The sequence below is a fragment of the Perissodus microlepis genome, chromosome 6 (assembly GCF_051167445.1).
Source record: "Perissodus microlepis isolate ML-2025 ecotype Zambia chromosome 6, ASM5116744v1, whole genome shotgun sequence".
Classification (NCBI taxonomy): Eukaryota; Metazoa; Chordata; class Actinopteri; order Cichliformes; family Cichlidae; genus Perissodus; species Perissodus microlepis.
The window spans coordinates 41,908,820-41,922,322 of NC_140466.1; positions in this window are offsets into that span (position 1 = coordinate 41,908,820).

The following is a 13,503-nucleotide window of genomic DNA, read 5'->3' on the forward strand; positions in this document are numbered from 1 at the left end:
CTTGTATTTTGTCGTTTCCTGTGTCGTACGCTCTGGACTCAGTGGAAGCGGTCCTCGGCCGAGCTCACGCTCGCTGTCGGCGCCGGAGCGGTGCATTAGTGCTGGTGTAGCTTGGATGGGTTGTTTTAAGCTGGCCTGTAAGCAAAATAGATGCACAGATTCCTGCAGCTACAAAAACGAGACTTAGTGGAGAAAAACCAAACGCTCCTCCAGGAGCTCCTCCTCCTTCACTACTCCAGGGCTGTGCAGGTGTACTTTCCTCCACAGCCCTGCCGTTAGGACTGCACCGAGTCAAATACAAGTATGAGATGTGATGGTGCTGTGAAAGCACGGTTCATGTCACAGCCACAGCTTCAGTTGACTTCCACAGCCTGTCATGACCCCCTCTCACTGTGTGAGCGCCCCCTGGCTTCTCTGTGTCAGCTAAACGCCTCCCTCCTCTTTCCAGGGTCAGGGGAGTCTGAATAACACGAGCAGCTCTCAGATCCCGGAGGAAGACGTGGATCAGGTCCAAGGTATCATCTGTTTCTCACTTACATTGTTTCACGTGCTGCCAACCCCACGAAGGCTGTTCACCGACTAACCATCGGCCCTGGTCACTGCATAGACAAACAGAGCAGCCAGTGGCACCGCGATGTCTGTAATAAACCAATATTTGAAGAATTCATTACATTACAAATGATTGTGGTAAAAACCCGAGTCAGGAAACACAGATCCCAGAGAGGTGATGGTACCTGAAGCTTCATCGTTAGTACTCAGCAGCAGCAGCACGGTGTGTGGGACTGAGCCAGGAGAGAGTATCATCCAGTGCCACAGTGGCTGAGCTCTAACACACTCAAGACTAACATACATACACCCAGAATAATGTGTATTTTTCATCATAGGACTCTCAGCTGCAGGCAAAAACTCCACACTTGATTTCAGCCTTATTGCCTGTGTGAGAGCTGGGATGCAGTTTGGGTGAACATGCACGCTGCTGTGGAACATCCTATTATGGATTTTGGTTCATATTCTGTCTGAATGAAACTATCATAAAACCTAGAGACTGTTCGAGTGTTCAGAAGTGAACTTACAGATTCAACCGTTGTACCAGCGCACTGGAAATGTAGGACTGAGACTAAAAAAGTATCCAGATCAGTTAAAAAAGCACTTTGGCGTCTCACTGAAGGTGAAAAGGAGAAACTTGTCAGGTATTAACCTGAAAAATGCCGTTTCTAATCCTGTTTCTTTGCTGTGGGCTCCTCAGGCTCCACTCCAGGGAAACACAGTCCCTCCCAGGGGCGGCTGGATTGGCAGAAGGACATCAGGACTGAAGATGCGGAGCAGCCATCCTGTTCTACACTCAAAACTGCATCAATCAACCAAATCAGTGCAAAGCCAGCCTCTGGTTTTCCACCAGGTTCCAGGATGGCTCAGAGTGGAGCTCTGCTGCAAAGCTTGACGGCGCTGCAGTCGGCTTGCTGCCACGTGGGGCTGACAGACGTGGTGGGGTGGGCCGTGGGTAGGAGGTGGAGATGAGGGAGCGCCTCTCAGCAGAGCTGAGTGCTGACATTATCAGCCGTTGCTGTGTAAACAGCTTAATGAGCCAGCCGGAGGTGTGGGGTTTAATGCCTCTCCTGTTGCCATAGAAACAGTGGTCTCCCAGGTCCAGCTAACATGGCCATCGTGGTCGCAGATGCAGCAGATGGACAACTTATCGAGTCCGAGCAGCATTTACGATGGCCCCGGCAGTCAGGAGCAGGAGTCTGGCTCTCGTTTGGCGTGTTCGGAGCGATAATGCTTCTTTTGCAGTGCAGCTGTCTTTGCACCAGTCTTTCACCGATGTAGTGTGTGGACTGTGTGGGAACCAGTATGTGACTGAACACCGACGGGCTATTTACTGACAAGGTGTAGCCTTCAGATCGTCATCACCAGGTGTTCCTAATACACTCCGGGGTGACCCGGCCACTGTGACAGAAAACAGCCTTCATTGCGTTTTCCTGACACGTTCAAAGGTGACTCTGTGTGCTTGAACGACAGTGAATGATGGTCAGACTTTCTGGTAGAGAGCAGAATTCATGGTTTCATCGATTACAGCAAGTCTTCCAGGTCATGGAGCTGCAGTTCACCCCAGACCAGGGGTAGGCAACCTTTCTGATGATGAGCGCATCTAAACTTTCCTCAGAGGTCAGTGTGCCATATGATGCATTAGCAATAAATGTAATAAGGCTCTATATGAACAGTTACACACTAGATAGAACCACTTTATAGGATTATATTATTTGCAGATGTTGGCAGCTATCAGCGAACAGTTATCAGCTATTATGAAACAAAAAAGACTTTTTATCCATAACAGCAAATGAACTGAACAACAGAAAATACAAATGCTATTTATGGTCTCCTCACAACAGTGATAAGAAAAATAAGCTGGGCCAATATGGCATGTTTGTTAATACAGAGACACACATGTTAATGTGATCTCTGGTCTCCCACTCAGAGACACAGGTCTCCGAGTGTCCAGCATTCAGAGGCTACCTGAGGACTCATGTGAGAGAAAACCTGCTCACACAGATATTAGAGCCAAACACTGTCAATAAGGCCTCTGCAATGTTCTGAAGACAGTTAAACCTGTCAGGTGTCCAGCAGGTGAACATGCAGCTCCATGAACACACACAGCTGTGGATTCCAGCTGCGTCGATGTTGCATTAACTGGCATTAACTCAGCCAGTTAATGTGAGACAAATCCAGCTGCTCATTAAAGATTTCTGGTTTGATCAGAAAAGAAAACATTGGTCCAAACGCCTGAAAGTCCCAAAAAGCATTGTGAACTCTGTCTCGAGTCTACGGATGTATCCGTGTATCTCCGCGGTGCTGATGCTGCGCTGAGCGGACAGCTGCTGAAGCTTTTGAAGTGTCAGAATGTGGAAAGCTAACAACGTCCCTCTCACCAGTAGGCGAAGTTATTTTTAGCCAATTACAAGTTGAATCTGGTAGTTGGGTTGTTAGCTAAGATACCGTCATTAAGAAGCAGCAGAACTAATGTGTCTCTGCGAGCTGATCTGCGATGTGCACCGCTGGCCCGGCCATTTATTTTTTAATGCACCTTCTCAGATTAATTCACTGCGTGTCGTGCCCAGGGCTGGACTGGGACAAAAAAACAGCCCGGACATTTTGACTGGAGACCAGCCCACCAGGTATTAAAGCCATAAAGCCTTTGAATGTAAACAGATGCTGTGGTGACAGTGATGTACAGTCTTGTTGGTATATGTGTGATTTCTATACATTTTACGTAGGATAAAAACTTTGGTTGTAAGATTCAGATAATTATTTAATAAAAGCGAGACATTTTAAATGAGAGTAAGAAAGAAAAGTATTTCTTTGTGCCCCCCTCTCCCTGTTAATGCCCTACCTGCCCCCCTGGCAAAACTTTGCTAGACCCGCCCCTGCACAGTTACCAGCTGTCAGCTACTTAGAAAAGGATCCTGGTGTTATTTGTCTCTCAGAAACAGTTCATAACTTCAACTCATTCATGTCACCTAAAAGGTAAACCTGCTTCTCCATCACCTGTTCAGCTCTGATGATTCAGTAAGGACATCTCCTGGTTTCATCTTCATGTTTCCCTCTCACCACATGTCCAAACCCACATCATGACCAGCAGCTTTACAGCTGTGGCTCCAGCAAACATCAGCTGATACTAGAAATTAATATTAAATAAATTCTAACAACAGCTGATCAAGCTTAAACCTGCTGCTGTTGTTTATCCGCTGGTTTCTTCTTTCTGGCACAAAGTGGGCGATAAACAAGCAAGAGAGAAAAGCCGATCAGCTGATCATTGATCAGTTTCATGATTGAAGTAGAAACAGGAGAGGGAGGGGAGAGAATGAGAGAAGAAGAGGCAGCTGTGCAGCTGTCTGGTGAGAGGGAAACATGAAGATGAAACCAGGAGATGTCCTTACTGAATCATTGTCCCAGTCCAGCCCTGTATGCAGCTCATCTACATCTTCCTGTTTGGAAGGCAGAATTTCTGAGTTCTGAGTACAATCAAAGCACCACGACTGCAGTTTTTGTGTTGGATGTAAAAAGCGCACATGACACTGTGACGTAGGCTAGAATCATGGCGGCGGTCAACGACGGTCCAGGCGTGGGATTTCTCTCGTGGAAATATGCACATTATCTTTTCCTTTCTGTTGGTAGGTGGCACAGTGCACTGTGGCAAGTAAGCAAGCTAGAAGACTGGCAAAGTTATGGAAGCAACACATTAACAAGAGAATTCTGATTAAAACCAAAGTTACTTTGCCTAGTAACTAGTTACTCTGAAAGTAACGAGTAACTTGAAGTAACTGAGTTTCTTTTGATAGAAGTAACTAGTAATGTAACTAAGTTACTAATTTAAAGTAACTTACCCAACACTGGACTTAGGTGGACTTGGTGTCGAAGAAACTGTTGCTTTCTTGTCTGGTTTACCAGCAACAGATGAGAAGAAATGTGTATCATGTGTCCGAGTATTTAATCCTGTTTCATATTTTGCCCACTGTATTTGTGTTTAAAAACATGCACAGGTTATATTTCATTCATTTTAATGCATTGCTGTGAATAAGTTATTTGAATAAAATCTGATTTGAAGAGTTGATTTGTGTGCCTTCGTGGTTTCTTAACCAAGTCTTGTAATTTCACACGCTTTTCTCCAGGTTGCATGGGTGAAAACAGTACTTATGTCATTTTCTTCATTTCTTTTATAACTTAATATTCTGAGTAAAATGCTTTCAAAAAAATCATAACTATTAGTGCACAGAATGTAAAAGACGCTTTGGCTTTTATTGGGAGGGGGGGATGTCACCAAAATCTGGATGCTTTCTAATATTTAGGTGCAGGGAAAAACACTTTTTGACTCGTTGAACTCTAGAAGGAGGAGAGTTCACCTTCAGCCATGAAGCCAGTCCTCCCACTTTACATTTAACCAAGCTGAATATGGACTTTTGCTTTAAATGATGAACACACTGGGTTTATAGAGCTCTGAGTTCACACTGCTGAAATATGTGCACTGGTGTATTCAGGTGCTCCACAGCTTTGAGGACAAAGATGTAAGGGTCTCAGTGAATGCAGTCACTAACAGCAGCATTAAGGTGGTTTAAAAAAAAAGAAATCCTCATCCCTCAGATATTAACTCAAATATAGCAGGAGCATTTCTATTCACAGACTAAATGAGATGGGCGACACAAGCAACAGCAGTTAAAACAGCTTCACTTTTACTTACGACATGAAAATAGGTTTTAAAACTACAAACAGTTGATTTCATTTAAACTACACAGAACGTCATTAAAAACTACAAAATGAGAACAAAAGAACAAAACAAAAAAAACATTAAAAAAAGTTTTTAAAAGAGTGAAGTAAAACATCATGAGGGGAGTCAGGAACACCTGCAGAAACAGACGCTTTAATCAGCCACGTTCCACATTCAAGCGTCTTGTTCCCTGATAACAGACTCAATCTTCGTCTAAAGGCCTAATTATAATAACACTGATTTCCTTTCCGATCCCATACCAAGTAAAACCCAGGGTGGTGTCAACGATACTGAGCCGATACCGATACTCTGTACAAAAAATGTTTCCTTGTATTTCATAATACAATATATAATTGTATTATGTAATTGTAGTAATAGTATAAGGATACAGCTTCATAATGATTACTGGACCTCAGACTACTTGTTCTTACTGCTTAATAATGCAGAATAATCATATAGAAATAAAAACCTGAAGCTGTGCGCTGTTTGAGCATGTTGCCTAAAGGACTCTGTGAGAGACGTCTGTCTCGCCCTAGCAGCACCTGTCCCTGTCCTCCTCTTCAGTTCGCCTCAACATACGCTCGTCATATTCTGTGATATGATTTACTCTGAGGTGTTTGACGAGGTTAGTGGTGTTGCCACAACACCTCACTGTCTTGCCACATGTATCGCAAACTGCATCTTGGCTGTTTGTGGAGGTAAAATCCGTCCACACATGACTCCGTTTAAGCTCAGCCATTGTTGTGAGTGCGCACGCCAGGGGCTGGACACATTTATACAGCCGTGTTTCGCAAATGACTATGAAAGCCGAAGGGGGAGGTAGTTCCTTCCAATTTAGACAATTTGAATGATAATAGTTTCTTTCCACTGCATTCCTGTTAATGAAACACTGCAAATTTACCCCAAAGTACTAAAATATTGATATTTTAATATGAGAATTGATACTAGAACATAAATTACTGGAATCGGAAGAATCGATATTTCAGTATCGATCCGCACACCACTAACGTGCAGCTTCAGACAGATAATAAATCATATTTAAATAAATAAAACTAATAAAAATTAACGTTGCAAAAAAAAAAAAAATCAATGTCAGTGTTCAACATTTATTCAATATCAAATTCTGATGTTGTTTCAACATTAAAAGGGTGCAAAATTGACGTTAAAACAATATCAGATTTCAACGTTAATTCAATAGAATTGCCTGATATTCATTTAACATCGTTTTAATGGATATTTGCGATCTATAAAATGTTTATCTTACCTATGAAATAATTTTCAACTGAATTTTTATGTCTTAATTTTGGGTGTAATGAAAAAAAAAGCGTCAAATTTTTCCAGCAGAATTCCCTCCACAATAGCCAGTTTGTTGTACTTAGTTGTATTTCACACATACTAACCCATTCCTTCTCTGTTATAGTTATGGTCAGTTCAGCTTCCCATTTCTTTTTAAGGTAAAATGTTGTATTCTGTCTATCGTCATCTAATGATCTGTAGAAGGTGGAAATTGCTTTGAATTGTTTCTGTTCATAGCGATTGTTTACTAGTCTGATAATACCCAATGGTTTTTCAGATCAGTCGGAACACTGACACTGATTTAACGTCAAATTTTCAAACACTGTTAATGTTGAAACAATGTTAGAGTCTGATATTGAATCACCGTTGAACTCTGATGTTGATTTTCCATCACTTTTGCACCCTTTGTTACTATTGAAATAAAATCATGATTAAAAATCACCAGTACTTACTAGGTATTTGTAACAATAATTGTACACAATTGTGTATGATCCACAAACAGGAAACCCATCATATGCTGGACATTATCTTACAATTTGTCATGTCCATGATAATATCCCTATAATATGAAACATCTGGCATTATGTATAAGAAAAATGACATAATTATTCTTATGTATAAGAAAAATGACAGACATCTCTGTATCAATAAAGTATTGATAGTGCTGCTGCTGCTGCTCTATAGTGAAAACTGGCTCAGGAGTTCAGCAGGTTATAAACCAACTGAAGCAGCTTCTCAGCAGCACCTGAGCATATCATGTTCAGTCTTCCACAGAAACAGTGTTCCCCCCACACACGACTGCAGAAACCACAGTGGAATTAACAGTTAACAGGACCAGGACTCAGCTTTTATAAATGTTAATAGTGTAACCTTGGGCCTGCCATGTCTGGTAGCAAGAAGCACCACTGGGTATTATTGTATGTAGTTCTTAGAACAGTCCAGTTGGTGGAGGTGGGTGGATGGATACCAACGGTGGTATTTGTTCCTGTAGTCTAACAGGGAGTATATAACCCACTGAATCAAACTGCTGTCTCCTGCTGTACTAACTAATTATTGTGGAAAATAAAGGTCACAGTGATTTTAGTTGTCATGGATTTGCAAACTGATGACGAGTCGTCTCATAAGTCATGTGACTCTCCCTGATACTAGATGCTGGGTAAAAGTATTGCTATCAGTACTGGTATTGGCAATACTGTCCCTATATTTACTTGGTATTGGACAACAGTAACAAAAGGGTGTGGCCTGACAGATGTGAGCCAGTGAGAAGGCTGGATGCTGATTGTGTGAAAAGCTGAATACGACAGAGGGGAGCAGAGTTCAGACAGGGGGAAAACCTCCAAAATAATGTTACCGCGCCAGATCCACGGCCCCGAACCGTAGTAAGGAAACCTCTGGCAGTTACTTGAAGGTTCCCTGACTGGCTCGTAGCCGGCAACTAGCTTACTGTACAGGTCAACTCCGCTAATAAAAAGATCGAAGGAGGCGTAGGAAAACTGCTTCACCGAACTTTATTTCTTCTCCAAGGTACGAACACCGCGTACAGTGGGCTGAAACAGTTTCCTCACAGCGAGCATCGCCGACACAACTCTGGCTGCCGAGGGAGTTGTTATATTCCTTTTACTAATTTTCTTTCCGTCTCTTCTGTAGCTAACCGTTACTTTTCCCCTTCTCCTCTCTCTCTCCACACACACACACCAGGGCAGTCCCGCTGCACACATCCCGAATACATTTCCCATCAGGCTTCACCCTTAAAGGGCCATGCCTGTAACAATAACAAAGCTCAAGTACTTCTGAGAAGGTTCTCAGTCATCCAGCTCATCGTAGTCTAAGGAGCTTGGACAGAAAAGCGTCTGGACTTCTTTAAGGTTCTTTGAAAACGTTTCATCCGAGAAGCTTCTTCAGCTCTAAGAGCAACTGGTGGAGAGTCTCTATGGGAGTGTCCCCAAGAGAGACATGGACCCCCTATTGAGCCTCTGTCTAATCACATGAGGCGAGGTGTGAAAACGGATGTGGGTCACAATCAGCCAAGGGCTGTATCCCAATTCAGGGTCTGCAGCCTTAAAGTACGCAGCCTCAACGATCCTCAAGGGCCGCGTACTCAAATACCGCTAAGGCCGGAAGTGCGAGGCTTGTGAAATGGGACGGTCTAGCCTCCGTCGCGCTACCCAGGTTGCCTAGCAACCATGATACTAACAGCTGGAAACGTGTCATACAGCTTTGTTTGACAGAAATGAAGGAGAACATATTTAGTTCATTTGTTTCTACATGAGCTCTGTGTGATTTAATAAGTATCTGAGGCTGAGACCACAGGACTGTAAAACATGATTGTTGGGCTTCATTTCTGTGCTGAACAGTCATTTAAGATTAGTTAGTAAATAACAATTAGCTAATGTTGTTCATGAGACTAAAGTCATCTCACTGTGGTAATGTAAATATAATATGGCCAATATTATACTAATCATTATTAGTCATTACAGCAGTGAACATGAACTCAGTGTCAAATACTGAGCTTCAGTAAAGATTCAAGTTGCGTTTATTTAAATTTCCTATCACCTTAAATCTTCAGTCAAAGACAAGTATCTTTGACAGTGTATCTATAGATGTATCATATATAAGAGACAAATATTGTTCGTTTAATATGTTGGCATTACTAAATGTGGCTCAATGCTTACATATATGTGTAAAAACAAAATATACGAGCTGTGATAACTGTTTCTGATAGAATGAAGAGTAGACTGATATATTGAATATTCCTTTATTGGGTGAGAAAATCAGACCATGTCATAACTGCTTTAAGTCATACAGAATAGATATCAGAGCCTTAAACAGGCTGACTTCTGCTAAATGGTTCAAACTGGGCAGAAAGTCTACAAACACATAACATCCTTATAGAATATGATGTAACACTATAGATCAACTTACCTCAGAATATATAAAGCATATAAACAATTACAGCAATATGATGCAACAAACACAGCAGCTACTGATCCAAAATACTCAAAGCTTCATAGAACTGAAACAAACATTTATTTTTAGCTCCATTCTGCTGCTGATACATACTTTAGGTTTCTGAACATTAAACTTGTTGCTGCCTTTCATAGTGTGTAACTTGAAGGCCCTGAGTACTTTCTCCCACACTGAAAACACTGGATGATAACATTATTTGAACATTACCTAATAAGACTGATTCAGGACAGACAGTGATGTTAAACTTTCCTAGCAGTCCTTCACAAACAGGGAACAGTCTGTCTATTCTCTCCATCTGTCAGCTGCTGCTGGCTCTTCCTCCTCCTCTTCCTCACACACTGCTGAGTTTGTCCTGGTGGATCATCAGGGGTGCAAAGCCTCACAGATGATGTGCAGCAGTGGGTCCCTCAGTCTGTCCTCACTCTGGACACTTGCAGTCGTCACACATGGAAATCAAATGTGTGATAAGCTGCAGGATTCAAACACAAGTGTAACTTATAAACACATGTTCATACTTTTATTCCACAATCAAAGAGAAAGAAACAGAGAGAGAGTGCAGGACAGACAGACAGGTGACAGTCTCAGGTGTACACACTGCTACACAACAGCACCAGAGAAGCAGGATTTAGTGTTTGTGTTATTACGAGTGCTAAACAAGAAGAGTTCCAGATGGTCCAGTGGACACATGTGTGACTGCTGTGATTAAAGCATCTTTCTTTCAGCTTAACGAGTGAACCGTCAGCTCGTTCAAACACACGTTAAAGTCCGTTTGGCTCGACACCACCGAGCAGAGGCAGCAATATAACATAGCTAACATTAACAGTGCAGTGAATCCTGCTTGTGCCGTGATATTCAGGACTGCAAACCGAGCAGCATCACTGACTTTCAGCTTGTTGTGTTTGTGGATATATGACTGACTTTAATTATCCATAAATCATCACATTCTCTGTAAGATTAAGGTCGACTATTGTATTATTATATTTTAAAGGCTTTAAAACCAAGTAAACGCTGAAAGTACAAACATCGCTAATGGCAAATAACTTTGCCGACATGTGGCCAACAGTAATGTTTTAATGTTCCTCATTATTAAACATTTGCACATAAATAAGTGACATAATATTCAGTACTTACTTTTAACAGTTTACTCTTCGGCCACTCCACCTCCAGTTCTGCAGCTGCCAGTCAAAGCTGTTATGATGACGTTTCACCCCAATTTAACATCACCGCGGTAGGAATTAGAATCAAACTTATGGGAAAGGAGACTCATTGGACATCAATCAGCGTGATGAGAACTATTGATAACAAAAGAAAGAATCTTTGGAAAAAGTTTATCTTAGGAGAATAAATTTATTTTAGTCTGACCCCAGTCCCATCCGCTAACATAGAGGAGGCGAGGTTTATGACCTATACTGCAGCCAGACACCAGGGGGCGATAGAGACGTTTTGACTTCATTTTTGGGGCGCTGTCGCGTCGTCCATCTTTTATACAGTCATTGGTGGTGATGAAGGAAAACGCTGGGTTGGCATGTAAAAGGGCATTTATTCCTTTCAAAGACCTGCAGTTCAAAAAAAGTGCCCCTCCGACAGCCAAACCCATCTGTTCTCTGATTGGATTGTTACATTTGTGATTGACATGACATCGACCAATCAGATGAAAGGAAGAAAAATAGGGTCAAAATTCGTACTTGTAACTTGCAGGGTTTTTTTTGGCTAAGTCCACACACAAATTCTTTTTACACATACAAATCCTGATTTACAAGTACAAAATATTTATGACCCAAGGGCGTAGATTTGGTTTTGGCATTGGTGGGGACGGATAATTAAACCACCGAACCCTGCCCTGTTTCTTTTTTTTCCTTTTTGTTTTTGCTTCTTAATTAAAAAAAAGGAGAAATATACTTGCCTACTTATGCTATTCTACGTGCTTTTAAACCATTTAAAAATCACAATTCATAGTTTTATATGTGAATTATATAATGTTAAATTACTATTAAACAAATGACTGACTAAGTATTTTAGGCTTTAGTTTACTTCAGCCATATTCCATATAAATCAGGTATCATACAAAAATAAAAATAGCTTCAAATACAGTCATGACAATAAAGAATATGACTTTAAGGACTTAACAACATTACTTCAGTTACACCAACATCTCTGACACATTAGCACTAAGGGAACACTGAATGACCTGGTGGTTTCTGTCCATAAAACTACTCATCTAAGATTACCACAAAGTAAAAGATCTCTCAGCAAAATTATGCAACATTTGAGGCACTATTGCCCCGATTAACTCAGTGAGCTGCGATCTTTTATTCTCCACATGAACTACTGTTACAGCAACAGACATGGACTACATGCCCCACACAACAACTCAATGTCCACTATGTGAAGCAGCCAAACACATGTCTTCTCCTCTCGTTAACAAAGATAAACTGCTGGCATATTGGTTTTACATCTATACTGTCCAGTCTCTCCTGGTGGACATGGCAACACGTTATTCATGGTTACATACAATTTTAGACTGATGTGGGCCAAAGCCTGGCACATACTTGCCAACCTTGAGACCTCAGAATTAGGGAGACATTCAAACACACACACACAAAACTTGAATTTTACAATGTTTATTTATCGGATAAAATAAGTTAAATGTCACTGTTATTATTGGCCGGGGCCAGAAACAGGCTGGGGGTGTCCAAATTCAGAGGCTGCGTCCACCTGAGAACCAGGTGTTGTGTTGTGATTGCCTGCCAAAAACTGATTGCTTGTATTTAAACTGCTATAAATAACTTGTTGGTCTATAATATGTGAAACATATGTCAAATGTATCCCTCGTGAATGATATCAAGTCATCTTGAGCAACAAACAACATTCCTGTAACAAGGTAGAACCTTCAGTCAGTTTTTGGCAGTGACTTTTATGTATCCTTTATTTAAGCAGTTAAAAAAATTCTTGTTTACTTTAAAAATGTCTCTCTTAAGAGTAATCTGGCCAAGAGGACAGCTGAAATTGCAACAAATGCAAAAATAGTTCTGTAAACATATTTTAAGTGGACAAAAGGAAGCTGATTGATTATAATGTAGGTACAATAACACGGTTACAAATATACTTGAGGAACAGGTAATTTTTTAATTTTATATATAACCCCTTTGTAATACCTGTTCACAGAAGTCTATTTAACATCATATAATATTACACATAAAAAACACACGGAAACATTGGAAATCAGTTTTTGGCACAACGCCGGCTCAGATATTTGAAGTTTACACAGCTACATTCTCGCCTGATAATATGTTAAAAGTTTATTTTGCGACCCAGAAAGAATAATAAGAGTGATATTAAAGCCATGTAGCTGCAGTAGTAGTAGCCATTGTTGGAAACTGGAATTGGCTGGGCCAATCTGGAATATGGTTTTTCAATTTTGTTGTCCGGGTGGAAAAGCGGGAGAAATTCGGGAGAATGGTGGCTCCGGGAGACTTTCGGGAGGGGCACTGAAATTCGGGATTCTCCCGGAAAAATCGGGAGTGTTAGCATGTATGGCCTAGCATAGCCTGTAACGTTATTATGACGGACGCATTTTATGAGTGAACTTGGCTTTAACTGACTCACAGGTTTATTTGAAAATTACTTTTTTTATATCCAGGTTCTTCCTCTTTGCTGCCGTCCTCCTCTCCTCCTCGCAGCGCAGGCTTGCCGCTGCTGAAACTAAACAGAGCTCCCTGAAAGGCTCAGCCAATCACATTGGCCATATTTGTCACATGGGTAGGACTCCAGTAGAGAGCGTAATTTAACTCTTTCTGCTCCGCTGGGTGAATGAGACGCTGACAGATCGTTTTTTTCTTTCTATCGGGTTTGTTTTTCTTTACTCGAAGAGATCAAATTACTGGTGGGGACAATTCAATAATTGCTGGATATTGGTGGGGACACGTCCCTTCCGTCCATGCCAAATCTACGCCCTTGTTATGACCACATTTTGAGCCCAT